At 50.9% G+C, this 25862-nt stretch overlaps 34 non-coding genes across 34 annotated transcripts; all 34 read left to right on the top strand.

Annotated features, from left to right (window-relative positions):
• The first annotated feature begins 80 nt into the window (after positions 1 to 80).
• On the top strand, positions 81 to 153 carry Trnaa-ugc. Its single transcript has one exon. It is a non-coding gene; the product is annotated as a tRNA-Ala (tRNA).
• Positions 154 to 558: 405 nt separating this feature from the next.
• Trnaa-agc lies at positions 559 to 631 on the top strand. The gene has a single exon. It is a non-coding gene; the product is annotated as a tRNA-Ala (tRNA).
• A 1013-nt stretch (positions 632 to 1644) lies between these two features.
• Trnaa-ugc lies at positions 1645 to 1717 on the top strand. Its single transcript has one exon. It is a non-coding gene; the product is annotated as a tRNA-Ala (tRNA).
• A 405-nt stretch (positions 1718 to 2122) lies between these two features.
• On the top strand, positions 2123 to 2195 carry Trnaa-agc. Its single transcript has one exon. It is a non-coding gene; the product is annotated as a tRNA-Ala (tRNA).
• A 1013-nt stretch (positions 2196 to 3208) lies between these two features.
• Positions 3209 to 3281, top strand: Trnaa-ugc. Its single transcript has one exon. It is a non-coding gene; the product is annotated as a tRNA-Ala (tRNA).
• Positions 3282 to 3686: 405 nt separating this feature from the next.
• Positions 3687 to 3759, top strand: Trnaa-agc. The gene has a single exon. It is a non-coding gene; the product is annotated as a tRNA-Ala (tRNA).
• A 1013-nt stretch (positions 3760 to 4772) lies between these two features.
• On the top strand, positions 4773 to 4845 carry Trnaa-ugc. Its single transcript has one exon. It is a non-coding gene; the product is annotated as a tRNA-Ala (tRNA).
• Positions 4846 to 5250: 405 nt separating this feature from the next.
• Positions 5251 to 5323, top strand: Trnaa-agc. Its single transcript has one exon. It is a non-coding gene; the product is annotated as a tRNA-Ala (tRNA).
• Positions 5324 to 6336: 1013 nt separating this feature from the next.
• Trnaa-ugc lies at positions 6337 to 6409 on the top strand. The gene has a single exon. It is a non-coding gene; the product is annotated as a tRNA-Ala (tRNA).
• A 405-nt stretch (positions 6410 to 6814) lies between these two features.
• On the top strand, positions 6815 to 6887 carry Trnaa-agc. The gene has a single exon. It is a non-coding gene; the product is annotated as a tRNA-Ala (tRNA).
• A 1013-nt stretch (positions 6888 to 7900) lies between these two features.
• On the top strand, positions 7901 to 7973 carry Trnaa-ugc. The gene has a single exon. It is a non-coding gene; the product is annotated as a tRNA-Ala (tRNA).
• A 405-nt stretch (positions 7974 to 8378) lies between these two features.
• On the top strand, positions 8379 to 8451 carry Trnaa-agc. The gene has a single exon. It is a non-coding gene; the product is annotated as a tRNA-Ala (tRNA).
• Positions 8452 to 9453: 1002 nt separating this feature from the next.
• Positions 9454 to 9526, top strand: Trnaa-ugc. Its single transcript has one exon. It is a non-coding gene; the product is annotated as a tRNA-Ala (tRNA).
• Positions 9527 to 9931: 405 nt separating this feature from the next.
• Trnaa-agc lies at positions 9932 to 10004 on the top strand. The gene has a single exon. It is a non-coding gene; the product is annotated as a tRNA-Ala (tRNA).
• Positions 10005 to 11017: 1013 nt separating this feature from the next.
• On the top strand, positions 11018 to 11090 carry Trnaa-ugc. The gene has a single exon. It is a non-coding gene; the product is annotated as a tRNA-Ala (tRNA).
• Positions 11091 to 11495: 405 nt separating this feature from the next.
• Positions 11496 to 11568, top strand: Trnaa-agc. Its single transcript has one exon. It is a non-coding gene; the product is annotated as a tRNA-Ala (tRNA).
• Positions 11569 to 12581: 1013 nt separating this feature from the next.
• On the top strand, positions 12582 to 12654 carry Trnaa-ugc. Its single transcript has one exon. It is a non-coding gene; the product is annotated as a tRNA-Ala (tRNA).
• A 405-nt stretch (positions 12655 to 13059) lies between these two features.
• On the top strand, positions 13060 to 13132 carry Trnaa-agc. Its single transcript has one exon. It is a non-coding gene; the product is annotated as a tRNA-Ala (tRNA).
• Positions 13133 to 14145: 1013 nt separating this feature from the next.
• Trnaa-ugc lies at positions 14146 to 14218 on the top strand. The gene has a single exon. It is a non-coding gene; the product is annotated as a tRNA-Ala (tRNA).
• Positions 14219 to 14623: 405 nt separating this feature from the next.
• Positions 14624 to 14696, top strand: Trnaa-agc. Its single transcript has one exon. It is a non-coding gene; the product is annotated as a tRNA-Ala (tRNA).
• Positions 14697 to 15709: 1013 nt separating this feature from the next.
• On the top strand, positions 15710 to 15782 carry Trnaa-ugc. Its single transcript has one exon. It is a non-coding gene; the product is annotated as a tRNA-Ala (tRNA).
• Positions 15783 to 16187: 405 nt separating this feature from the next.
• On the top strand, positions 16188 to 16260 carry Trnaa-agc. Its single transcript has one exon. It is a non-coding gene; the product is annotated as a tRNA-Ala (tRNA).
• A 1013-nt stretch (positions 16261 to 17273) lies between these two features.
• Positions 17274 to 17346, top strand: Trnaa-ugc. Its single transcript has one exon. It is a non-coding gene; the product is annotated as a tRNA-Ala (tRNA).
• Positions 17347 to 17751: 405 nt separating this feature from the next.
• Positions 17752 to 17824, top strand: Trnaa-agc. The gene has a single exon. It is a non-coding gene; the product is annotated as a tRNA-Ala (tRNA).
• A 1013-nt stretch (positions 17825 to 18837) lies between these two features.
• Positions 18838 to 18910, top strand: Trnaa-ugc. The gene has a single exon. It is a non-coding gene; the product is annotated as a tRNA-Ala (tRNA).
• A 405-nt stretch (positions 18911 to 19315) lies between these two features.
• On the top strand, positions 19316 to 19388 carry Trnaa-agc. The gene has a single exon. It is a non-coding gene; the product is annotated as a tRNA-Ala (tRNA).
• Positions 19389 to 20401: 1013 nt separating this feature from the next.
• On the top strand, positions 20402 to 20474 carry Trnaa-ugc. The gene has a single exon. It is a non-coding gene; the product is annotated as a tRNA-Ala (tRNA).
• A 405-nt stretch (positions 20475 to 20879) lies between these two features.
• On the top strand, positions 20880 to 20952 carry Trnaa-agc. The gene has a single exon. It is a non-coding gene; the product is annotated as a tRNA-Ala (tRNA).
• Positions 20953 to 21965: 1013 nt separating this feature from the next.
• Trnaa-ugc lies at positions 21966 to 22038 on the top strand. The gene has a single exon. It is a non-coding gene; the product is annotated as a tRNA-Ala (tRNA).
• Positions 22039 to 22443: 405 nt separating this feature from the next.
• On the top strand, positions 22444 to 22516 carry Trnaa-agc. Its single transcript has one exon. It is a non-coding gene; the product is annotated as a tRNA-Ala (tRNA).
• A 1013-nt stretch (positions 22517 to 23529) lies between these two features.
• Trnaa-ugc lies at positions 23530 to 23602 on the top strand. The gene has a single exon. It is a non-coding gene; the product is annotated as a tRNA-Ala (tRNA).
• Positions 23603 to 24007: 405 nt separating this feature from the next.
• Trnaa-agc lies at positions 24008 to 24080 on the top strand. Its single transcript has one exon. It is a non-coding gene; the product is annotated as a tRNA-Ala (tRNA).
• Positions 24081 to 25093: 1013 nt separating this feature from the next.
• Trnaa-ugc lies at positions 25094 to 25166 on the top strand. Its single transcript has one exon. It is a non-coding gene; the product is annotated as a tRNA-Ala (tRNA).
• Positions 25167 to 25571: 405 nt separating this feature from the next.
• Trnaa-agc lies at positions 25572 to 25644 on the top strand. The gene has a single exon. It is a non-coding gene; the product is annotated as a tRNA-Ala (tRNA).
• Positions 25645 to 25862: the final 218 nt, after the last annotated feature.

Genomic DNA, 25862 nt, shown 5'->3' on the forward strand with positions numbered 1-25862 from the left:
CCCCTGCAAACCAACCAACCATCGTGTCCGTGCACATAAGAGTAGCAAAGAACGGAGAACAGCGCAGCTTGGTTGTGCTTGGGGGCGTAGCTCAGTTGGTAGAGCGTTCGCTTTGCATGTGAAAGGTCCCGGGTTCAAGCCCCGGCGCCTCCATGTTTTGTGGTAAGTGTTGGTCGCGGCGAGCCTAAAGGCACGCAAGATGTTGCAAAGCCAGCGTCACAGACTCGTATACTGACGTAAGGAGAGCAAGACGTAAATGTGAGGACCGGCTGTTGTCGAGGTGTCATCGAGTGCAAATCTGCCTTAGGTATAACGGCCTAACCTCAATGAAGTCTAGAGAGTGGACAACACGTTCGTCTACCCCAGAGCGTTGGCCGAACGCTATTTTCGCCGTCGTGCGTGCCACTTTGATTTTGGCCAACTACGATTCGATACAGAATGCAGGAAACCTGAAAGACACCCTCACGGACACATTGAGAGTAGTGTTTGTCAGCGGAATAATGGGAGTGCAAGGGTCTGTGTCATTGATATGGCTGTATGTAGCGCAGTTCGTCAGCAGGGGGCGTAGCTCAGATGGTAGAGCGCTCGCTTAGCATGCGAGAGGTACTGGGATCGATACCCAGCGCCTCCAGAATTTTTAACACACCAACATGCGCACACTGCCATGCAAGTGGAATAATTCACAGCCAGAAAATGTGTCAAGGCAGATACGAGCCAACGATTAGCAGCCACAATTGGCAAGCGTGCTGTAATGCGCACGAAGCACCCTCCTCCCACCACTACACTTAATTTAGAAACAGTACAAGTGTTCCCATAAGATTCTCAAACCTATGTCGCAAAGATCAGCCTTGCGCCGAATTCACAAAAATCCCACTGCACATTCCAATTCTTGACGTGCAGTCGGCTGCTACTGGTGTTGCTAGTTGTGACTGCTGATGACAGATGCCGTAGCAATCAATTCATGGAGTGAGTTGTATGTTTTGCGATACTCTGTCTCTGACAAGCAAGCAGAGGTGACATAGGCGGGAACACAGGAAGCTTGCAGCCCCTCGCTGCCTGCAGACACCGAACAGCCACACTAGGAGGGCGGCCTAAGTCGTAGGCGAAATGTGCTCATTCGCTTGTGTGCGACGTCAAGCTCTAAATAAGGCTGTCACTAGCGTGAGCGTTGCGTGAGCGTCGTGTAAAGTCGGAAAAGTCGTCTGCGTGGGTGAGTGCCATGTTTGGGGAGCGTTTCGTAGTTTGCGCAGTGCAATGGAGACGCGGAAAGTTGTTGTGGGCCAGTCTTTTGCAGTTGGACGACAAGAGTGGTACACAGTAGTAAAGTGCGAGGCAGTGAGTTGGCATGAACAGTCGAGTGCACAATGGGTCTTCAGATGTGCTTGTTACCTCAGGTGCTGTGTGATTGTCGACATGGAGTGAAAACGGAGCAACTTGTGACTGTCCCTTCAATTTAAGACGTTAAAAACGGACGGAATTTGCAGTCGTAATACCAGAGCATCGAAACTACTTGGAACTCTTGCGTATGTGAACGTGTCCGCGCCTTTGTACTCTGGTCCCTTCACCCCTGCAAACCAACCAACCATCGTGTCCGTGCACATAAGAGTAGCAAAGAACGGAGAACAGCGCAGCTTGGTTGTGCTTGGGGGCGTAGCTCAGTTGGTAGAGCGTTCGCTTTGCATGTGAAAGGTCCCGGGTTCAAGCCCCGGCGCCTCCATGTTTTGTGGTAAGTGTTGGTCGCGGCGAGCCTAAAGGCACGCAAGATGTTGCAAAGCCAGCGTCACAGACTCGTATACTGACGTAAGGAGAGCAAGACGTAAATGTGAGGACCGGCTGTTGTCGAGGTGTCATCGAGTGCAAATCTGCCTTAGGTATAACGGCCTAACCTCAATGAAGTCTAGAGAGTGGACAACACGTTCGTCTACCCCAGAGCGTTGGCCGAACGCTATTTTCGCCGTCGTGCGTGCCACTTTGATTTTGGCCAACTACGATTCGATACAGAATGCAGGAAACCTGAAAAACACCCTCACGGACACATTGAGAGTAGTGTTTGTCAGCGGAATAATGGGAGTGCAAGGGTCTGTGTCATTGATATGGCTGTATGTAGCGCAGTTCGTCAGCAGGGGGCGTAGCTCAGATGGTAGAGCGCTCGCTTAGCATGCGAGAGGTACTGGGATCGATACCCAGCGCCTCCAGAATTTTTAACACACCAACATGCGCACACTGCCATGCAAGTGGAATAATTCACAGCCAGAAAATGTGTCAAGGCAGATACGAGCCAACGATTAGCAGCCACAATTGGCAAGCGTGCTGTAATGCGCACGAAGCACCCTCCTCCCACCACTACACTTAATTTAGAAACAGTACAAGTGTTCCCATAAGATTCTCAAACCTATGTCGCAAAGATCAGCCTTGCGCCGAATTCACAAAAATCCCACTGCACATTCCAATTCTTGACGTGCAGTCGGCTGCTACTGGTGTTGCTAGTTGTGACTGCTGATGACAGATGCCGTAGCAATCAATTCATGGAGTGAGTTGTATGTTTTGCGATACTCTGTCTCTGACAAGCAAGCAGAGGTGACATAGGCGGGAACACAGGAAGCTTGCAGCCCCTCGCTGCCTGCAGACACCGAACAGCCACACTAGGAGGGCGGCCTAAGTCGTAGGCGAAATGTGCTCATTCGCTTGTGTGCGACGTCAAGCTCTAAATAAGGCTGTCACTAGCGTGAGCGTTGCGTGAGCGTCGTGTAAAGTCGGAAAAGTCGTCTGCGTGGGTGAGTGCCATGTTTGGGGAGCGTTTCGTAGTTTGCGCAGTGCAATGGAGACGCGGAAAGTTGTTGTGGGCCAGTCTTTTGCAGTTGGACGACAAGAGTGGTACACAGTAGTAAAGTGCGAGGCAGTGAGTTGGCATGAACAGTCGAGTGCACAATGGGTCTTCAGATGTGCTTGTTACCTCAGGTGCTGTGTGATTGTCGACATGGAGTGAAAACGGAGCAACTTGTGACTGTCCCTTCAATTTAAGACGTTAAAAACGGACGGAATTTGCAGTCGTAATACCAGAGCATCGAAACTACTTGGAACTCTTGCGTATGTGAACGTGTCCGCGCCTTTGTACTCTGGTCCCTTCACCCCTGCAAACCAACCAACCATCGTGTCCGTGCACATAAGAGTAGCAAAGAACGGAGAACAGCGCAGCTTGGTTGTGCTTGGGGGCGTAGCTCAGTTGGTAGAGCGTTCGCTTTGCATGTGAAAGGTCCCGGGTTCAAGCCCCGGCGCCTCCATGTTTTGTGGTAAGTGTTGGTCGCGGCGAGCCTAAAGGCACGCAAGATGTTGCAAAGCCAGCGTCACAGACTCGTATACTGACGTAAGGAGAGCAAGACGTAAATGTGAGGACCGGCTGTTGTCGAGGTGTCATCGAGTGCAAATCTGCCTTAGGTATAACGGCCTAACCTCAATGAAGTCTAGAGAGTGGACAACACGTTCGTCTACCCCAGAGCGTTGGCCGAACGCTATTTTCGCCGTCGTGCGTGCCACTTTGATTTTGGCCAACTACGATTCGATACAGAATGCAGGAAACCTGAAAGACACCCTCACGGACACATTGAGAGTAGTGTTTGTCAGCGGAATAATGGGAGTGCAAGGGTCTGTGTCATTGATATGGCTGTATGTAGCGCAGTTCGTCAGCAGGGGGCGTAGCTCAGATGGTAGAGCGCTCGCTTAGCATGCGAGAGGTACTGGGATCGATACCCAGCGCCTCCAGAATTTTTAACACACCAACATGCGCACACTGCCATGCAAGTGGAATAATTCACAGCCAGAAAATGTGTCAAGGCAGATACGAGCCAACGATTAGCAGCCACAATTGGCAAGCGTGCTGTAATGCGCACGAAGCACCCTCCTCCCACCACTACACTTAATTTAGAAACAGTACAAGTGTTCCCATAAGATTCTCAAACCTATGTCGCAAAGATCAGCCTTGCGCCGAATTCACAAAAATCCCACTGCACATTCCAATTCTTGACGTGCAGTCGGCTGCTACTGGTGTTGCTAGTTGTGACTGCTGATGACAGATGCCGTAGCAATCAATTCATGGAGTGAGTTGTATGTTTTGCGATACTCTGTCTCTGACAAGCAAGCAGAGGTGACATAGGCGGGAACACAGGAAGCTTGCAGCCCCTCGCTGCCTGCAGACACCGAACAGCCACACTAGGAGGGCGGCCTAAGTCGTAGGCGAAATGTGCTCATTCGCTTGTGTGCGACGTCAAGCTCTAAATAAGGCTGTCACTAGCGTGAGCGTTGCGTGAGCGTCGTGTAAAGTCGGAAAAGTCGTCTGCGTGGGTGAGTGCCATGTTTGGGGAGCGTTTCGTAGTTTGCGCAGTGCAATGGAGACGCGGAAAGTTGTTGTGGGCCAGTCTTTTGCAGTTGGACGACAAGAGTGGTACACAGTAGTAAAGTGCGAGGCAGTGAGTTGGCATGAACAGTCGAGTGCACAATGGGTCTTCAGATGTGCTTGTTACCTCAGGTGCTGTGTGATTGTCGACATGGAGTGAAAACGGAGCAACTTGTGACTGTCCCTTCAATTTAAGACGTTAAAAACGGACGGAATTTGCAGTCGTAATACCAGAGCATCGAAACTACTTGGAACTCTTGCGTATGTGAACGTGTCCGCGCCTTTGTACTCTGGTCCCTTCACCCCTGCAAACCAACCAACCATCGTGTCCGTGCACATAAGAGTAGCAAAGAACGGAGAACAGCGCAGCTTGGTTGTGCTTGGGGGCGTAGCTCAGTTGGTAGAGCGTTCGCTTTGCATGTGAAAGGTCCCGGGTTCAAGCCCCGGCGCCTCCATGTTTTGTGGTAAGTGTTGGTCGCGGCGAGCCTAAAGGCACGCAAGATGTTGCAAAGCCAGCGTCACAGACTCGTATACTGACGTAAGGAGAGCAAGACGTAAATGTGAGGACCGGCTGTTGTCGAGGTGTCATCGAGTGCAAATCTGCCTTAGGTATAACGGCCTAACCTCAATGAAGTCTAGAGAGTGGACAACACGTTCGTCTACCCCAGAGCGTTGGCCGAACGCTATTTTCGCCGTCGTGCGTGCCACTTTGATTTTGGCCAACTACGATTCGATACAGAATGCAGGAAACCTGAAAAACACCCTCACGGACACATTGAGAGTAGTGTTTGTCAGCGGAATAATGGGAGTGCAAGGGTCTGTGTCATTGATATGGCTGTATGTAGCGCAGTTCGTCAGCAGGGGGCGTAGCTCAGATGGTAGAGCGCTCGCTTAGCATGCGAGAGGTACTGGGATCGATACCCAGCGCCTCCAGAATTTTTAACACACCAACATGCGCACACTGCCATGCAAGTGGAATAATTCACAGCCAGAAAATGTGTCAAGGCAGATACGAGCCAACGATTAGCAGCCACAATTGGCAAGCGTGCTGTAATGCGCACGAAGCACCCTCCTCCCACCACTACACTTAATTTAGAAACAGTACAAGTGTTCCCATAAGATTCTCAAACCTATGTCGCAAAGATCAGCCTTGCGCCGAATTCACAAAAATCCCACTGCACATTCCAATTCTTGACGTGCAGTCGGCTGCTACTGGTGTTGCTAGTTGTGACTGCTGATGACAGATGCCGTAGCAATCAATTCATGGAGTGAGTTGTATGTTTTGCGATACTCTGTCTCTGACAAGCAAGCAGAGGTGACATAGGCGGGAACACAGGAAGCTTGCAGCCCCTCGCTGCCTGCAGACACCGAACAGCCACACTAGGAGGGCGGCCTAAGTCGTAGGCGAAATGTGCTCATTCGCTTGTGTGCGACGTCAAGCTCTAAATAAGGCTGTCACTAGCGTGAGCGTTGCGTGAGCGTCGTGTAAAGTCGGAAAAGTCGTCTGCGTGGGTGAGTGCCATGTTTGGGGAGCGTTTCGTAGTTTGCGCAGTGCAATGGAGACGCGGAAAGTTGTTGTGGGCCAGTCTTTTGCAGTTGGACGACAAGAGTGGTACACAGTAGTAAAGTGCGAGGCAGTGAGTTGGCATGAACAGTCGAGTGCACAATGGGTCTTCAGATGTGCTTGTTACCTCAGGTGCTGTGTGATTGTCGACATGGAGTGAAAACGGAGCAACTTGTGACTGTCCCTTCAATTTAAGACGTTAAAAACGGACGGAATTTGCAGTCGTAATACCAGAGCATCGAAACTACTTGGAACTCTTGCGTATGTGAACGTGTCCGCGCCTTTGTACTCTGGTCCCTTCACCCCTGCAAACCAACCAACCATCGTGTCCGTGCACATAAGAGTAGCAAAGAACGGAGAACAGCGCAGCTTGGTTGTGCTTGGGGGCGTAGCTCAGTTGGTAGAGCGTTCGCTTTGCATGTGAAAGGTCCCGGGTTCAAGCCCCGGCGCCTCCATGTTTTGTGGTAAGTGTTGGTCGCGGCGAGCCTAAAGGCACGCAAGATGTTGCAAAGCCAGCGTCACAGACTCGTATACTGACGTAAGGAGAGCAAGACGTAAATGTGAGGACCGGCTGTTGTCGAGGTGTCATCGAGTGCAAATCTGCCTTAGGTATAACGGCCTAACCTCAATGAAGTCTAGAGAGTGGACAACACGTTCGTCTACCCCAGAGCGTTGGCCGAACGCTATTTTCGCCGTCGTGCGTGCCACTTTGATTTTGGCCAACTACGATTCGATACAGAATGCAGGAAACCTGAAAAACACCCTCACGGACACATTGAGAGTAGTGTTTGTCAGCGGAATAATGGGAGTGCAAGGGTCTGTGTCATTGATATGGCTGTATGTAGCGCAGTTCGTCAGCAGGGGGCGTAGCTCAGATGGTAGAGCGCTCGCTTAGCATGCGAGAGGTACTGGGATCGATACCCAGCGCCTCCAGAATTTTTAACACACCAACATGCGCACACTGCCATGCAAGTGGAATAATTCACAGCCAGAAAATGTGTCAAGGCAGATACGAGCCAACGATTAGCAGCCACAATTGGCAAGCGTGCTGTAATGCGCACGAAGCACCCTCCTCCCACCACTACACTTAATTTAGAAACAGTACAAGTGTTCCCATAAGATTCTCAAACCTATGTCGCAAAGATCAGCCTTGCGCCGAATTCACAAAAATCCCACTGCACATTCCAATTCTTGACGTGCAGTCGGCTGCTACTGGTGTTGCTAGTTGTGACTGCTGATGACAGATGCCGTAGCAATCAATTCATGGAGTGAGTTGTATGTTTTGCGATACTCTGTCTCTGACAAGCAAGCAGAGGTGACATAGGCGGGAACACAGGAAGCTTGCAGCCCCTCGCTGCCTGCAGACACCGAACAGCCACACTAGGAGGGCGGCCTAAGTCGTAGGCGAAATGTGCTCATTCGCTTGTGTGCGACGTCAAGCTCTAAATAAGGCTGTCACTAGCGTGAGCGTTGCGTGAGCGTCGTGTAAAGTCGGAAAAGTCGTCTGCGTGGGTGAGTGCCATGTTTGGGGAGCGTTTCGTAGTTTGCGCAGTGCAATGGAGACGCGGAAAGTTGTTGTGGGCCAGTCTTTTGCAGTTGGACGACAAGAGTGGTACACAGTAGTAAAGTGCGAGGCAGTGAGTTGGCATGAACAGTCGAGTGCACAATGGGTCTTCAGATGTGCTTGTTACCTCAGGTGCTGTGTGATTGTCGACATGGAGTGAAAACGGAGCAACTTGTGACTGTCCCTTCAATTTAAGACGTTAAAAACGGACGGAATTTGCAGTCGTAATACCAGAGCATCGAAACTACTTGGAACTCTTGCGTATGTGAACGTGTCCGCGCCTTTGTACTCCGGTCCCTTCACCCCTGCAAACCAACCAACCATCGTGTCCGTGCACATAAGAGTAGCAAAGAACGGAGAACAGCGCAGCTTGGTTGTGCTTGGGGGCGTAGCTCAGTTGGTAGAGCGTTCGCTTTGCATGTGAAAGGTCCCGGGTTCAAGCCCCGGCGCCTCCATGTTTTGTGGTAAGTGTTGGTCGCGGCGAGCCTAAAGGCACGCAAGATGTTGCAAAGCCAGCGTCACAGACTCGTATACTGACGTAAGGAGAGCAAGACGTAAATGTGAGGACCGGCTGTTGTCGAGGTGTCATCGAGTGCAAATCTGCCTTAGGTATAACGGCCTAACCTCAATGAAGTCTAGAGAGTGGACAACACGTTCGTCTACCCCAGAGCGTTGGCCGAACGCTATTTTCGACGTCGTGCGTGCCACTTTGATTTTGGCCAACTACGATTCGATACAGAATGCAGGAAACCTGAAAAACACCCTCACGGACACATTGAGAGTAGTGTTTGTCAGCGGAATAATGGGAGTGCAAGGGTCTGTGTCATTGATATGGCTGTATGTAGCGCAGTTCGTCAGCAGGGGGCGTAGCTCAGATGGTAGAGCGCTCGCTTAGCATGCGAGAGGTACTGGGATCGATACCCAGTGCCTCCAGAATTTTTAACACACCAACATGCGCACACTGCCATGCAAGTGGAATAATTCACAGCCAGAAAATGTGTCAAGGCAGATACGAGCCAACGATTAGCAGCCACAATTGGCAAGCGTGCTGTAATGCGCACGAAGCACCCTCCTCCCACCACTACACTTAATTTAGAAACAGTACAAGTGTTCCCATAAGATTCTCAAACCTATGTCGCAAAGATCAGCCTTGCGCCGAATTCACAAAAATCCCACTGCACATTCCAATTCTTGACGTGCAGTCGGCTGCTACTGGTGTTGCTAGTTGTGACTGCTGATGACAGATGCCGTAGCAATCAATTCATGGAGTGAGTTGTATGTTTTGCGATACTCTGTCTCTGACAAGCAAGCAGAGGTGACATAGGCGCGAACACAGGAAGCTTGCAGCCCCTCGCTGCCTGCAGACACCGAACAGCCACACTAGGAGGGCGGCCTAAGTCGTAGGCGAAATGTGCTCATTCGCTTGTGTGCGACGTCAAGCTCTAAATAAGGCTGTCACTAGCGTGAGCGTCGTGTAAAGTCGGAAAAGTCGTCTGCGTGGGTGAGTGCCATGTTTGGGGAGCGTTTCGTAGTTTGCGCAGTGCAATGGAGACGCGGAAAGTTGTTGTGGGCCAGTCTTTTGCAGTTGGACGACAAGAGTGGTACACAGTAGTAAAGTGCGAGGCAGTGAGTTGGCATGAACAGTCGAGTGCACAATGGGTCTTCAGATGTGCTTGTTACCTCAGGTGCTGTGTGATTGTCGACATGGAGTGAAAACGGAGCAACTTGTGACTGTCCCTTCAATTTAAGACGTTAAAAACGGACGGAATTTGCAGTCGTAATACCAGAGCATCGAAACTACTTGGAACTCTTGCGTATGTGAACGTGTCCGCGCCTTTGTACTCTGGTCCCTTCACCCCTGCAAACCATCCAACCATCGTGTCCGTGCACATAAGAGTAGCAAAGAACGGAGAACAGCGCAGCTTGGTTGTGCTTGGGGGCGTAGCTCAGTTGGTAGAGCGTTCGCTTTGCATGTGAAAGGTCCCGGGTTCAAGCCCCGGCGCCTCCATGTTTTGTGGTAAGTGTTGGTCGCGGCGAGCCTAAAGGCACGCAAGATGTTGCAAAGCCAGCGTCACAGACTCGTATACTGACGTAAGGAGAGCAAGACGTAAATGTGAGGACCGGCTGTTGTCGAGGTGTCATCGAGTGCAAATCTGCCTTAGGTATAACGGCCTAACCTCAATGAAGTCTAGAGAGTGGACAACACGTTCGTCTACCCCAGAGCGTTGGCCGAACGCTATTTTCGACGTCGTGCGTGCCACTTTGATTTTGGCCAACTACGATTCGATACAGAATGCAGGAAACCTGAAAGACACCCTCACGGACACATTGAGAGTAGTGTTTGTCAGCGGAATAATGGGAGTGCAAGGGTCTGTGTCATTGATATGGCTGTATGTAGCGCAGTTCGTCAGCAGGGGGCGTAGCTCAGATGGTAGAGCGCTCGCTTAGCATGCGAGAGGTACTGGGATCGATACCCAGCGCCTCCAGAATTTTTAACACACCAACATGCGCACACTGCCATGCAAGTGGAATAATTCACAGCCAGAAAATGTGTCAAGGCAGATACGAGCCAACGATTAGCAGCCACAATTGGCAAGCGTGCTGTAATGCGCACGAAGCACCCTCCTCCCACCACTACACTTAATTTAGAAACAGTACAAGTGTTCCCATAAGATTCTCAAACCTATGTCGCAAAGATCAGCCTTGCGCCGAATTCACAAAAATCCCACTGCACATTCCAATTCTTGACGTGCAGTCGGCTGCTACTGGTGTTGCTAGTTGTGACTGCTGATGACAGATGCCGTAGCAATCAATTCATGGAGTGAGTTGTATGTTTTGCGATACTCTGTCTCTGACAAGCAAGCAGAGGTGACATAGGCGCGAACACAGGAAGCTTGCAGCCCCTCGCTGCCTGCAGACACCGAACAGCCACACTAGGAGGGCGGCCTAAGTCGTAGGCGAAATGTGCTCATTCGCTTGTGTGCGACGTCAAGCTCTAAATAAGGCTGTCACTAGCGTGAGCGTTGCGTGAGCGTCGTGTAAAGTCGGAAAAGTCGTCTGCGTGGGTGAGTGCCATGTTTGGGGAGCGTTTCGTAGTTTGCGCAGTGCAATGGAGACGCGGAAAGTTGTTGTGGCCCAGTCTTTTGCAGTTGGACGACAAGAGTGGTACACAGTAGTAAAGTGCGAGGCAGTGAGTTGGCATGAACAGTCGAGTGCACAATGGGTCTTCAGATGTGCTTGTTACCTCAGGTGCTGTGTGATTGTCGACATGGAGTGAAAACGGAGCAACTTGTGACTGTCCCTTCAATTTAAGACGTTAAAAACGGACGGAATTTGCAGTCGTAATACCAGAGCATCGAAACTACTTGGAACTCTTGCGTATGTGAACGTGTCCGCGCCTTTGTACTCTGGTCCCTTCACCCCTGCAAACCAACCAACCATCGTGTCCGTGCACATAAGAGTAGCAAAGAACGGAGAACAGCGCAGCTTGGTTGTGCTTGGGGGCGTAGCTCAGTTGGTAGAGCGTTCGCTTTGCATGTGAAAGGTCCCGGGTTCAAGCCCCGGCGCCTCCATGTTTTGTGGTAAGTGTTGGTCGCGGCGAGCCTAAAGGCACGCAAGATGTTGCAAAGCCAGCGTCACAGACTCGTATACTGACGTAAGGAGAGCAAGACGTAAATGTGAGGACCGGCTGTTGTCGAGGTGTCATCGAGTGCAAATCTGCCTTAGGTATAACGGCCTAACCTCAATGAAGTCTAGAGAGTGGACAACACGTTCGTCTACCCCAGAGCGTTGGCCGAACGCTATTTTCGCCGTCGTGCGTGCCACTTTGATTTTGGCCAACTACGATTCGATACAGAATGCAGGAAACCTGAAAGACACCCTCACGGACACATTGAGAGTAGTGTTTGTCAGCGGAATAATGGGAGTGCAAGGGTCTGTGTCATTGATATGGCTGTATGTAGCGCAGTTCGTCAGCAGGGGGCGTAGCTCAGATGGTAGAGCGCTCGCTTAGCATGCGAGAGGTACTGGGATCGATACCCAGCGCCTCCAGAATTTTTAACACACCAACATGCGCACACTGCCATGCAAGTGGAATAATTCACAGCCAGAAAATGTGTCAAGGCAGATACGAGCCAACGATTAGCAGCCACAATTGGCAAGCGTGCTGTAATGCGCACGAAGCACCCTCCTCCCACCACTACACTTAATTTAGAAACAGTACAAGTGTTCCCATAAGATTCTCAAACCTATGTCGCAAAGATCAGCCTTGCGCCGAATTCACAAAAATCCCACTGCACATTCCAATTCTTGACGTGCAGTCGGCTGCTACTGGTGTTGCTAGTTGTGACTGCTGATGACAGATGCCGTAGCAATCAATTCATGGAGTGAGTTGTATGTTTTGCGATACTCTGTCTCTGACAAGCAAGCAGAGGTGACATAGGCGCGAACACAGGAAGCTTGCAGCCCCTCGCTGCCTGCAGACACCGAACAGCCACACTAGGAGGGCGGCCTAAGTCGTAGGCGAAATGTGCTCATTCGCTTGTGTGCGACGTCAAGCTCTAAATAAGGCTGTCACTAGCGTGAGCGTTGCGTGAGCGTCGTGTAAAGTCGGAAAAGTCGTCTGCGTGGGTGAGTGCCATGTTTGGGGAGCGTTTCGTAGTTTGCGCAGTGCAATGGAGACGCGGAAAGTTGTTGTGGGCCAGTCTTTTGCAGTTGGACGACAAGAGTGGTACACAGTAGTAAAGTGCGAGGCAGTGAGTTGGCATGAACAGTCGAGTGCACAATGGGTCTTCAGATGTGCTTGTTACCTCAGGTGCTGTGTGATTGTCGACATGGAGTGAAAACGGAGCAACTTGTGACTGTCCCTTCAATTTAAGACGTTAAAAACGGACGGAATTTGCAGTCGTAATACCAGAGCATCGAAACTACTTGGAACTCTTGCGTATGTGAACGTGTCCGCGCCTTTGTACTCTGGTCCCTTCACCCCTGCAAACCAACCAACCATCGTGTCCGTGCACATAAGAGTAGCAAAGAACGGAGAACAGCGCAGCTTGGTTGTGCTTGGGGGCGTAGCTCAGTTGGTAGAGCGTTCGCTTTGCATGTGAAAGGTCCCGGGTTCAAGCCCCGGCGCCTCCATGTTTTGTGGTAAGTGTTGGTCGCGGCGAGCCTAAAGGCACGCAAGATGTTGCAAAGCCAGCGTCACAGACTCGTATACTGACGTAAGGAGAGCAAGACGTAAATGTGAGGACCGGCTGTTGTCGAGGTGTCATCGAGTGCAAATCTGCCTTAGGTATAACGGCCTAACCTCAATGAAGTCTAGAGAGTGGACAACACGTTCGTCTACCCCAGAGCGTTGGCCGAACGCTATTTTCGACGTCGTGCGTGCCACTTTGATTTTGGCCAACTACGATTCGATACAGAATGCAGGAAACCTGAAAGACACCCTCACGGACACATTGAGAGTAGTGTTTGTCAGCGGAATAATGGGAGTGCAAGGGTCTGTGTCATTGATATGGCTGTATGTAGCGCAGTTCGTCAGCAGGGGGCGTAGCTCAGATGGTAGAGCGCTCGCTTAGCATGCGAGAGGTACTGGGATCGATACCCAGCGCCTCCAGAATTTTTAACACACCAACATGCGCACACTGCCATGCAAGTGGAATAATTCACAGCCAGAAAATGTGTCAAGGCAGATACGAGCCAACGATTAGCAGCCACAATTGGCAAGCGTGCTGTAATGCGCACGAAGCACCCTCCTCCCACCACTACACTTAATTTAGAAACAGTACAAGTGTTCCCATAAGATTCTCAAACCTATGTCGCAAAGATCAGCCTTGCGCCGAATTCACAAAAATCCCACTGCACATTCCAATTCTTGACGTGCAGTCGGCTGCTACTGGTGTTGCTAGTTGTGACTGCTGATGACAGATGCCGTAGCAATCAATTCATGGAGTGAGTTGTATGTTTTGCGATACTCTGTCTCTGACAAGCAAGCAGAGGTGACATAGGCGCGAACACAGGAAGCTTGCAGCCCCTCGCTGCCTGCAGACACCGAACAGCCACACTAGGAGGGCGGCCTAAGTCGTAGGCGAAATGTGCTCATTCGCTTGTGTGCGACGTCAAGCTCTAAATAAGGCTGTCACTAGCGTGAGCGTTGCGTGAGCGTCGTGTAAAGTCGGAAAAGTCGTCTGCGTGGGTGAGTGCCATGTTTGGGGAGCGTTTCGTAGTTTGCGCAGTGCAATGGAGACGCGGAAAGTTGTTGTGGGCCAGTCTTTTGCAGTTGGACGACAAGAGTGGTACACAGTAGTAAAGTGCGAGGCAGTGAGTTGGCATGAACAGTCGAGTGCACAATGGGTCTTCAGATGTGCTTGTTACCTCAGGTGCTGTGTGATTGTCGACATGGAGTGAAAACGGAGCAACTTGTGACTGTCCCTTCAATTTAAGACGTTAAAAACGGACGGAATTTGCAGTCGTAATACCAGAGCATCGAAACTACTTGGAACTCTTGCGTATGTGAACGTGTCCGCGCCTTTGTACTCTGGTCCCTTCACCCCTGCAAACCAACCAACCATCGTGTCCGTGCACATAAGAGTAGCAAAGAACGGAGAACAGCGCAGCTTGGTTGTGCTTGGGGGCGTAGCTCAGTTGGTAGAGCGTTCGCTTTGCATGTGAAAGGTCCCGGGTTCAAGCCCCGGCGCCTCCATGTTTTGTGGTAAGTGTTGGTCGCGGCGAGCCTAAAGGCACGCAAGATGTTGCAAAGCCAGCGTCACAGACTCGTATACTGACGTAAGGAGAGCAAGACGTAAATGTGAGGACCGGCTGTTGTCGAGGTGTCATCGAGTGCAAATCTGCCTTAGGTATAACGGCCTAACCTCAATGAAGTCTAGAGAGTGGACAACACGTTCGTCTACCCCAGAGCGTTGGCCGAACGCTATTTTCGACGTCGTGCGTGCCACTTTGATTTTGGCCAACTACGATTCGATACAGAATGCAGGAAACCTGAAAGACACCCTCACGGACACATTGAGAGTAGTGTTTGTCAGCGGAATAATGGGAGTGCAAGGGTCTGTGTCATTGATATGGCTGTATGTAGCGCAGTTCGTCAGCAGGGGGCGTAGCTCAGATGGTAGAGCGCTCGCTTAGCATGCGAGAGGTACTGGGATCGATACCCAGCGCCTCCAGAATTTTTAACACACCAACATGCGCACACTGCCATGCAAGTGGAATAATTCACAGCCAGAAAATGTGTCAAGGCAGATACGAGCCAACGATTAGCAGCCACAATTGGCAAGCGTGCTGTAATGCGCACGAAGCACCCTCCTCCCACCACTACACTTAATTTAGAAACAGTACAAGTGTTCCCATAAGATTCTCAAACCTATGTCGCAAAGATCAGCCTTGCGCCGAATTCACAAAAATCCCACTGCACATTCCAATTCTTGACGTGCAGTCGGCTGCTACTGGTGTTGCTAGTTGTGACTGCTGATGACAGATGCCGTAGCAATCAATTCATGGAGTGAGTTGTATGTTTTGCGATACTCTGTCTCTGACAAGCAAGCAGAGGTGACATAGGCGCGAACACAGGAAGCTTGCAGCCCCTCGCTGCCTGCAGACACCGAACAGCCACACTAGGAGGGCGGCCTAAGTCGTAGGCGAAATGTGCTCATTCGCTTGTGTGCGACGTCAAGCTCTAAATAAGGCTGTCACTAGCGTGAGCGTTGCGTGAGCGTCGTGTAAAGTCGGAAAAGTCGTCTGCGTGGGTGAGTGCCATGTTTGGGGAGCGTTTCGTAGTTTGCGCAGTGCAATGGAGACGCGGAAAGTTGTTGTGGGCCAGTCTTTTGCAGTTGGACGACAAGAGTGGTACACAGTAGTAAAGTGCGAGGCAGTGAGTTGGCATGAACAGTCGAGTGCACAATGGGTCTTCAGATGTGCTTGTTACCTCAGGTGCTGTGTGATTGTCGACATGGAGTGAAAACGGAGCAACTTGTGACTGTCCCTTCAATTTAAGACGTTAAAAACGGACGGAATTTGCAGTCGTAATACCAGAGCATCGAAACTACTTGGAACTCTTGCGTATGTGAACGTGTCCGCGCCTTTGTACTCTGGTCCCTTCACCCCTGCAAACCAACCAACCATCGTGTCCGTGCACATAAGAGTAGCAAAGAACGGAGAACAGCGCAGCTTGGTTGTGCTTGGGGGCGTAGCTCAGTTGGTAGAGCGTTCGCTTTGCATGTGAAAGGTCCCGGGTTCAAGCCCCGGCGCCTCCATGTTTTGTGGTAAGTGTTGGTCGCGGCGAGCCTAAAGGCACGCAAGATGTTGCAAAGCCAGCGTCACAGACTCGTATACTGACGTAAGGAGAGCAAGACGTAAATGTGAGGACCGGCTGTTGTCGAGGTGTCATCGAGTGCAAATCTGCCTTAGGTATAACGGCCTAACCTCAATGAAGTCTAGAGAGTGGACAACACGTTCGTCTACCCCAGAGCGTTGGCCGAACGCTATTTTCGACGTCGTGCGTGCCACTTTGATTTTGGCCAACTACGATTCGATACAGAATGCAGGAAACCTGAAAGACACCCTCACGGACACATTGAGAGTAGTGTTTGTCAGCGGAATAATGGGAGTGCAAGGGTCTGTGTCATTGATATGGCTGTATGTAGCGCAGTTCGTCAGCAGGGGGCGTAGCTCAGATGGTAGAGCGCTCGCTTAGCATGCGAGAGGTACTGGGATCGATACCCAGCGCCTCCAGAATTTTTAACACACCAACATGCGCACACTGCCATGCAAGTGGAATAATTCACAGCCAGAAAATGTGTCAAGGCAGATACGAGCCAACGATTAGCAGCCACAATTGGCAAGCGTGCTGTAATGCGCACGAAGCACCCTCCTCCCACCACTACACTTAATTTAGAAACAGTACAAGTGTTCCCATAAGATTCTCAAACCTATGTCGCAAAGATCAGCCTTGCGCCGAATTCACAAAAATCCCACTGCACATTCCAATTCTTGACGTGCAGTCGGCTGCTACTGGTGTTGCTAGTTGTGACTGCTGATGACAGATGCCGTAGCAATCAATTCATGGAGTGAGTTGTATGTTTTGCGATACTCTGTCTCTGACAAGCAAGCAGAGGTGACATAGGCGCGAACACAGGAAGCTTGCAGCCCCTCGCTGCCTGCAGACACCGAACAGCCACACTAGGAGGGCGGCCTAAGTCGTAGGCGAAATGTGCTCATTCGCTTGTGTGCGACGTCAAGCTCTAAATAAGGCTGTCACTAGCGTGAGCGTTGCGTGAGCGTCGTGTAAAGTCGGAAAAGTCGTCTGCGTGGGTGAGTGCCATGTTTGGGGAGCGTTTCGTAGTTTGCGCAGTGCAATGGAGACGCGGAAAGTTGTTGTGGGCCAGTCTTTTGCAGTTGGACGACAAGAGTGGTACACAGTAGTAAAGTGCGAGGCAGTGAGTTGGCATGAACGGTCGAGTGCACAATGGGTCTTCAGATGTGCTTGTTACCTCAGGTGCTGTGTGATTGTCGACATGGAGTGAAAACGGAGCAACTTGTGACTGTCCCTTCAATTTAAGACGTTAAAAACGGACGGAATTTGCAGTCGTAATACCAGAGCATCGAAACTACTTGGAACTCTTGCGTATGTGAACGTGTCCGCGCCTTTGTACTCTGGTCCCTTCACCCCTGCAAACCAACCAACCATCGTGTCCGTGCACATAAGAGTAGCAAAGAACGGAGAACAGCGCAGCTTGGTTGTGCTTGGGGGCGTAGCTCAGTTGGTAGAGCGTTCGCTTTGCATGTGAAAGGTCCCGGGTTCAAGCCCCGGCGCCTCCATGTTTTGTGGTAAGTGTTGGTCGCGGCGAGCCTAAAGGCACGCAAGATGTTGCAAAGCCAGCGTCACAGACTCGTATACTGACGTAAGGAGAGCAAGACGTAAATGTGAGGACCGGCTGTTGTCGAGGTGTCATCGAGTGCAAATCTGCCTTAGGTATAACGGCCTAACCTCAATGAAGTCTAGAGAGTGGACAACACGTTCGTCTACCCCAGAGCGTTGGCCGAACGCTATTTTCGCCGTCGTGCGTGCCACTTTGATTTTGGCCAACTACGATTCGATACAGAATGCAGGAAACCTGAAAGACACCCTCACGGACACATTGAGAGTAGTGTTTGTCAGCGGAATAATGGGAGTGCAAGGGTCTGTGTCATTGATATGGCTGTATGTAGCGCAGTTCGTCAGCAGGGGGCGTAGCTCAGATGGTAGAGCGCTCGCTTAGCATGCGAGAGGTACTGGGATCGATACCCAGCGCCTCCAGAATTTTTAACACACCAACATGCGCACACTGCCATGCAAGTGGAATAATTCACAGCCAGAAAATGTGTCAAGGCAGATACGAGCCAACGATTAGCAGCCACAATTGGCAAGCGTGCTGTAATGCGCACGAAGCACCCTCCTCCCACCACTACACTTAATTTAGAAACAGTACAAGTGTTCCCATAAGATTCTCAAACCTATGTCGCAAAGATCAGCCTTGCGCCGAATTCACAAAAATCCCACTGCACATTCCAATTCTTGACGTGCAGTCGGCTGCTACTGGTGTTGCTAGTTGTGACTGCTGATGACAGATGCCGTAGCAATCAATTCATGGAGTGAGTTGTATGTTTTGCGATACTCTGTCTCTGACAAGCAAGCAGAGGTGACATAGGCGCGAACACAGGAAGCTTGCAGCCCCTCGCTGCCTGCAGACACCGAACAGCCACACTAGGAGGGCGGCCTAAGTCGTAGGCGAAATGTGCTCATTCGCTTGTGTGCGACGTCAAGCTCTAAATAAGGCTGTCACTAGCGTGAGCGTTGCGTGAGCGTCGTGTAAAGTCGGAAAAGTCGTCTGCGTGGGTGAGTGCCATGTTTGGGGAGCGTTTCGTAGTTTGCGCAGTGCAATGGAGACGCGGAAAGTTGTTGTGGGCCAGTCTTTTGCAGTTGGACGACAAGAGTGGTACACAGTAGTAAAGTGCGAGGCAGTGAGTTGGCATGAACAGTCGAGTGCACAATGGGTCTTCAGATGTGCTTGTTACCTCAGGTGCTGTGTGATTGTCGACATGGAGTGAAAACGGAGCAACTTGTGACTGTCCCTTCAATTTAAGACGTTAAAAACGGACGGAATTTGCAGTCGTAATACCAGAGCATCGAAACTACTTGGAACTCTTGCGTATGTGAACGTGTCCGCGCCTTTGTACTCTGGTCCCTTCACCCCTGCAAACCAACCAACCATCGTGTCCGTGCACATAAGAGTAGCAAAGAACGGAGAACAGCGCAGCTTGGTTGTGCTTGGGGGCGTAGCTCAGTTGGTAGAGCGTTCGCTTTGCATGTGAAAGGTCCCGGGTTCAAGCCCCGGCGCCTCCATGTTTTGTGGTAAGTGTTGGTCGCGGCGAGCCTAAAGGCACGCAAGATGTTGCAAAGCCAGCGTCACAGACTCGTATACTGACGTAAGGAGAGCAAGACGTAAATGTGAGGACCGGCTGTTGTCGAGGTGTCATCGAGTGCAAATCTGCCTTAGGTATAACGGCCTAACCTCAATGAAGTCTAGAGAGTGGACAACACGTTCGTCTACCCCAGAGCGTTGGCCGAACGCTATTTTCGACGTCGTGCGTGCCACTTTGATTTTGGCCAACTACGATTCGATACAGAATGCAGGAAACCTGAAAGACACCCTCACGGACACATTGAGAGTAGTGTTTGTCAGCGGAATAATGGGAGTGCAAGGGTCTGTGTCATTGATATGGCTGTATGTAGCGCAGTTCGTCAGCAGGGGGCGTAGCTCAGATGGTAGAGCGCTCGCTTAGCATGCGAGAGGTACTGGGATCGATACCCAGCGCCTCCAGAATTTTTAACACACCAACATGCGCACACTGCCATGCAAGTGGAATAATTCACAGCCAGAAAATGTGTCAAGGCAGATACGAGCCAACGATTAGCAGCCACAATTGGCAAGCGTGCTGTAATGCGCACGAAGCACCCTCCTCCCACCACTACACTTAATTTAGAAACAGTACAAGTGTTCCCATAAGATTCTCAAACCTATGTCGCAAAGATCAGCCTTGCGCCGAATTCACAAAAATCCCACTGCACATTCCAATTCTTGACGTGCAGTCGGCTGCTACTGGTGTTGCTAGTTGTGACTGCTGATGACAGATGCCGTAGCAATCAATTCATGGAGTGAGTTGTATGTTTTGCGATACTCTGTCTCTGACAAGCAAGCAGAGGTGACATAGGCGCGAACACAGGAAGCTTGCAGCCCCTCGCTGCCTGCAGACACCGAACAGCCACACTAGGAGGGCGGCCTAAGTCGTAGGCGAAATGTGCTCATTCGCTTGTGTGCGACGTCAAGCTCTAAATAAGGCTGTCACTAGCGTGAGCGTTGCGTGAGCGTCGTGTAAAGTCGGAAAAGTCGTCTGCGTGGGTGAGTGCCATGTTTGGGGAGCGTTTCGTAGTTTGCGCAGTGCAATGGAGACGCGGAAAGTTGTTGTGGGCCAGTCTTTTGCAGTTGGACGACAAGAGTGGTACACAGTAGTAAAGTGCGAGGCAGTGAGTTGGCATGAACAGTCGAGTGCACAATGGGTCTTCAGATGTGCTTGTTACCTCAGGTGCTGTGTGATTGTCGACATGGAGTGAAAACGGAGCAACTTGTGACTGTCCCTTCAATTTAAGACGTTAAAAACGGACGGAATTTGCAGTCGTAATACCAGAGCATCGAAACTACTTGGAACTCTTGCGTATGTGAACGTGTCCGCGCCTTTGTACTCTGGTCCCTTCACCCCTGCAAACCAACCAACCATCGTGTCCGTGCACATAAGAGTAGCAAAGAACGGAGAACAGCGCAGCTTGGTTGTGCTTGGGGGCGTAGCTCAGTTGGTAGAGCGTTCGCTTTGCATGTGAAAGGTCCCGGGTTCAAGCCCCGGCGCCTCCATGTTTTGTGGTAAGTGTTGGTCGCGGCGAGCCTAAAGGCACGCAAGATGTTGCAAAGCCAGCGTCACAGACTCGTATACTGACGTAAGGAGAGCAAGACGTAAATGTGAGGACCGGCTGTTGTCGAGGTGTCATCGAGTGCAAATCTGCCTTAGGTATAACGGCCTAACCTCAATGAAGTCTAGAGAGTGGACAACACGTTCGTCTACCCCAGAGCGTTGGCCGAACGCTATTTTCGACGTCGTGCGTGCCACTTTGATTTTGGCCAACTACGATTCGATACAGAATGCAGGAAACCTGAAAGACACCCTCACGGACACATTGAGAGTAGTGTTTGTCAGCGGAATAATGGGAGTGCAAGGGTCTGTGTCATTGATATGGCTGTATGTAGCGCAGTTCGTCAGCAGGGGGCGTAGCTCAGATGGTAGAGCGCTCGCTTAGCATGCGAGAGGTACTGGGATCGATACCCAGCGCCTCCAGAATTTTTAACACACCAACATGCGCACACTGCCATGCAAGTGGAATAATTCACAGCCAGAAAATGTGTCAAGGCAGATACGAGCCAACGATTAGCAGCCACAATTGGCAAGCGTGCTGTAATGCGCACGAAGCACCCTCCTCCCACCACTACACTTAATTTAGAAACAGTACAAGTGTTCCCATAAGATTCTCAAACCTATGTCGCAAAGATCAGCCTTGCGCCGAATTCACAAAAATCCCACTGCACATTCCAATTCTTGACGTGCAGTCGGCTGCTACTGGTGTTGCTAGTTGTGACTGCTGATGACAGATGCCGTAGCAATCAATTCATGGAGTGAGTTGTATGTTTTGCGATACTCTGTCTCTGACAAGCAAGCAGAGGTGACATAGGCGCGAACACAGGAAGCTTGCAGCCCCTCGCTGCCTGCAGACACCGAACAGCCACACTAGGAGGGCGGCCTAAGTCGTAGGCGAAATGTGCTCATTCGCTTGTGTGCGACGTCAAGCTCTAAATAAGGCTGTCACTAGCGTGAGCGTTGCGTGAGCGTCGTGTAAAGTCGGAAAAGTCGTCTGCGTGGGTGAGTGCCATGTTTGGGGAGCGTTTCGTAGTTTGCGCAGTGCAATGGAGACGCGGAAAGTTGTTGTGGGCCAGTCTTTTGCAGTTGGACGACAAGAGTGGTACACAGTAGTAAAGTGCGAGGCAGTGAGTTGGCATGAACAGTCGAGTGCACAATGGGTCTTCAGATGTGCTTGTTACCTCAGGTGCTGTGTGATTGTCGACATGGAGTGAAAACGGAGCAACTTGTGACTGTCCCTTCAATTTAAGACGTTAAAAACGGACGGAATTTGCAGTCGTAATACCAGAGCATCGAAACTACTTGGAACTCTTGCGTATGTGAACGTGTCCGCGCCTTTGTACTCTGGTCCCTTCACCCCTGCAAACCAACCAACCATCGTGTCCGTGCACATAAGAGTAGCAAAGAACGGAGAACAGCGCAGCTTGGTTGTGCTTGGGGGCGTAGCTCAGTTGGTAGAGCGTTCGCTTTGCATGTGAAAGGTCCCGGGTTCAAGCCCCGGCGCCTCCATGTTTTGTGGTAAGTGTTGGTCGCGGCGAGCCTAAAGGCACGCAAGATGTTGCAAAGCCAGCGTCACAGACTCGTATACTGACGTAAGGAGAGCAAGACGTAAATGTGAGGACCGGCTGTTGTCGAGGTGTCATCGAGTGCAAATCTGCCTTAGGTATAACGGCCTAACCTCAATGAAGTCTAGAGAGTGGACAACACGTTCGTCTACCCCAGAGCGTTGGCCGAACGCTATTTTCGACGTCGTGCGTGCCACTTTGATTTTGGCCAACTACGATTCGATACAGAATGCAGGAAACCTGAAAGACACCCTCACGGACACATTGAGAGTAGTGTTTGTCAGCGGAATAATGGGAGTGCAAGGGTCTGTGTCATTGATATGGCTGTATGTAGCGCAGTTCGTCAGCAGGGGGCGTAGCTCAGATGGTAGAGCGCTCGCTTAGCATGCGAGAGGTACTGGGATCGATACCCAGCGCCTCCAGAATTTTTAACACACCAACATGCGCACACTGCCATGCAAGTGGAATAATTCACAGCCAGAAAATGTGTCAAGGCAGATACGAGCCAACGATTAGCAGCCACAATTGGCAAGCGTGCTGTAATGCGCACGAAGCACCCTCCTCCCACCACTACACTTAATTTAGAAACAGTACAAGTGTTCCCATAAGATTCTCAAACCTATGTCGCAAAGATCAGCCTTGCGCCGAATTCACAAAAATCCCACTGCACATTCCAATTCTTGACGTGCAGTCGGCTGCTACTGGTGTTGCTAGTTGTGACTGCTGATGACAGATGCCGTAGCAATCAATTCATGGAGTGAGTTGTATGTTTTGCGATACTCTGTCTCTGACAAGCAAGCAGAGGTGACATAGGCGCGAACACAGGAAGCTTGCAGCCCCTCGCTGCCTGCAGACACCGAACAGCCACACTAGGAGGGCGGCCTAAGTCGTAGGCGAAATGTGCTCATTCGCTTGTGTGCGACGTCAAGCTCTAAATAAGGCTGTCACTAGCGTGAGCGTTGCGTGAGCGTCGTGTAAAGTCGGAAAAGTCGTCTGCGTGGGTGAGTGCCATGTTTGGGGAGCGTTTCGTAGTTTGCGCAGTGCAATGGAGACGCGGAAAGTTGTTGTGGGCCAGTCTTTTGCAGTTGGACGACAAGAGTGGTACACAGTAGTAAAGTGCGAGGCAGTGAGTTGGCATGAACAGTCGAGTGCACAATGGGTCTTCAGATGTGCTTGTTACCTCAGGTGCTGTGTGATTGTCGACATGGAGTGAAAACGGAGCAACTTGTGACTGTCCCTTCAATTTAAGACGTTAAAAACGGACGGAATTTGCAGTCGTAATACCAGAGCATCGAAACTACTTGGAACTCTTGCGTATGTGAACGTGTCCGCGCCTTTGTACTCTGGTCCCTTCACCCCTGCAAACCAACCAACCATCGTGTCCGTGCACATAAGAGTAGCAAAGAACGGAGAACAGCGCAGCTTGGTTGTGCTTGGGGGCGTAGCTCAGTTGGTAGAGCGTTCGCTTTGCATGTGAAAGGTCCCGGGTTCAAGCCCCGGCGCCTCCATGTTTTGTGGTAAGTGTTGGTCGCGGCGAGCCTAAAGGCACGCAAGATGTTGCAAAGCCAGCGTCACAGACTCGTATACTGACGTAAGGAGAGCAAGACGTAAATGTGAGGACCGGCTGTTGTCGAGGTGTCATCGAGTGCAAATCTGCCTTAGGTATAACGGCCTAACCTCAATGAAGTCTAGAGAGTGGACAACACGTTCGTCTACCCCAGAGCGTTGGCCGAACGCTATTTTCGACGTCGTGCGTGCCACTTTGATTTTGGCCAACTACGATTCGATACAGAATGCAGGAAACCTGAAAGACACCCTCACGGACACATTGAGAGTAGTGTTTGTCAGCGGAATAATGGGAGTGCAAGGGTCTGTGTCATTGATATGGCTGTATGTAGCGCAGTTCGTCAGCAGGGGGCGTAGCTCAGATGGTAGAGCGCTCGCTTAGCATGCGAGAGGTACTGGGATCGATACCCAGCGCCTCCAGAATTTTTAACACACCAACATGCGCACACTGCCATGCAAGTGGAATAATTCACAGCCAGAAAATGTGTCAAGGCAGATACGAGCCAACGATTAGCAGCCACAATTGGCAAGCGTGCTGTAATGCGCACGAAGCACCCTCCTCCCACCACTACACTTAATTTAGAAACAGTACAAGTGTTCCCATAAGATTCTCAAACCTATGTCGCAAAGATCAGCCTTGCGCCGAATTCACAAAAATCCCACTGCACATTCCAATTCTTGACGTGCAGTCGGCTGCTACTGGTGTTGCTAGTTGTGACTGCTGATGACAGATGCCGTAGCAATCAATTCATGGAGTGAGTTGTATGTTTTGCGATACTCTGTCTCTGACAAGCAAGCAGAGGTGACATAGGCGCGAACACAGGAAGCTTGCAGCCCCTCGCTGCCTGCAGACACCGAACAGCCACACTAGGAGGGCGGCCTAAGTCGTAGGCGAAATGTGCTCATTCGCTTGTGTGCGACGTCAAGCTCTAAATAAGGCTGTCACTAGCGTGAGCGTTGCGTGAGCGTCGTGTAAAGTCGGAAAAGTCGTCTGCGTGGGTGAGTGCCATGTTTGGGGAGCGTTTCGTAGTTTGCGCAGTGCAATGGAGACGCGGAAAGTTGTTGTGGGCCAGTCTTTTGCAGTTGGACGACAAGAGTGGTACACAGTAGTAAAGTGCGAGGCAGTGAGTTGGCATGAACAGTCGAGTGCACAATGGGTCTTCAGATGTGCTTGTTACCTCAGGTGCTGTGTGATTGTCGACATGGAGTGAAAACGGAGCAACTTGTGACTGTCCCTTCAATTTAAGACGTTAAAAACGGACGGAATTTGCAGTCGTAATACCAGAGCATCGAAACTACTTGGAACTCTTGCGTATGTGAACGTGTCCGCGCCTTTGTACTCTGGTCCCTTCACCCCTGCAAACCAACCAACCATCGTGTCCGTGCACATAAGAGTAGCAAAGAACGGAGAACAGCGCAGCTTGGTTGTGCTTGGGGGCGTAGCTCAGTTGGTAGAGCGTTCGCTTTGCATGTGAAAGGTCCCGGGTTCAAGCCCCGGCGCCTCCATGTTTTGTGGTAAGTGTTGGTCGCGGCGAGCCTAAAGGCACGCAAGATGTTGCAAAGCCAGCGTCACAGACTCGTATACTGACGTAAGGAGAGCAAGACGTAAATGTGAGGACCGGCTGTTGTCGAGGTGTCATCGAGTGCAAATCTGCCTTAGGTATAACGGCCTAACCTCAATGAAGTCTAGAGAGTGGACAACACGTTCGTCTACCCCAGAGCGTTGGCCGAACGCTATTTTCGACGTCGTGCGTGCCACTTTGATTTTGGCCAACTACGATTCGATACAGAATGCAGGAAACCTGAAAGACACCCTCACGGACACATTGAGAGTAGTGTTTGTCAGCGGAATAATGGGAGTGCAAGGGTCTGTGTCATTGATATGGCTGTATGTAGCGCAGTTCGTCAGCAGGGGGCGTAGCTCAGATGGTAGAGCGCTCGCTTAGCATGCGAGAGGTACTGGGATCGATACCCAGCGCCTCCAGAATTTTTAACACACCAACATGCGCACACTGCCATGCAAGTGGAATAATTCACAGCCAGAAAATGTGTCAAGGCAGATACGAGCCAACGATTAGCAGCCACAATTGGCAAGCGTGCTGTAATGCGCACGAAGCACCCTCCTCCCACCACTACACTTAATTTAGAAACAGTACAAGTGTTCCCATAAGATTCTCAAACCTATGTCGCAAAGATCAGCCT

Source organism: Schistocerca americana, unplaced genomic scaffold (assembly GCF_021461395.2).
Source record: "Schistocerca americana isolate TAMUIC-IGC-003095 unplaced genomic scaffold, iqSchAmer2.1 HiC_scaffold_311, whole genome shotgun sequence".
Lineage (NCBI taxonomy): Eukaryota > Metazoa > Arthropoda > Insecta > Orthoptera > Acrididae > Schistocerca > Schistocerca americana.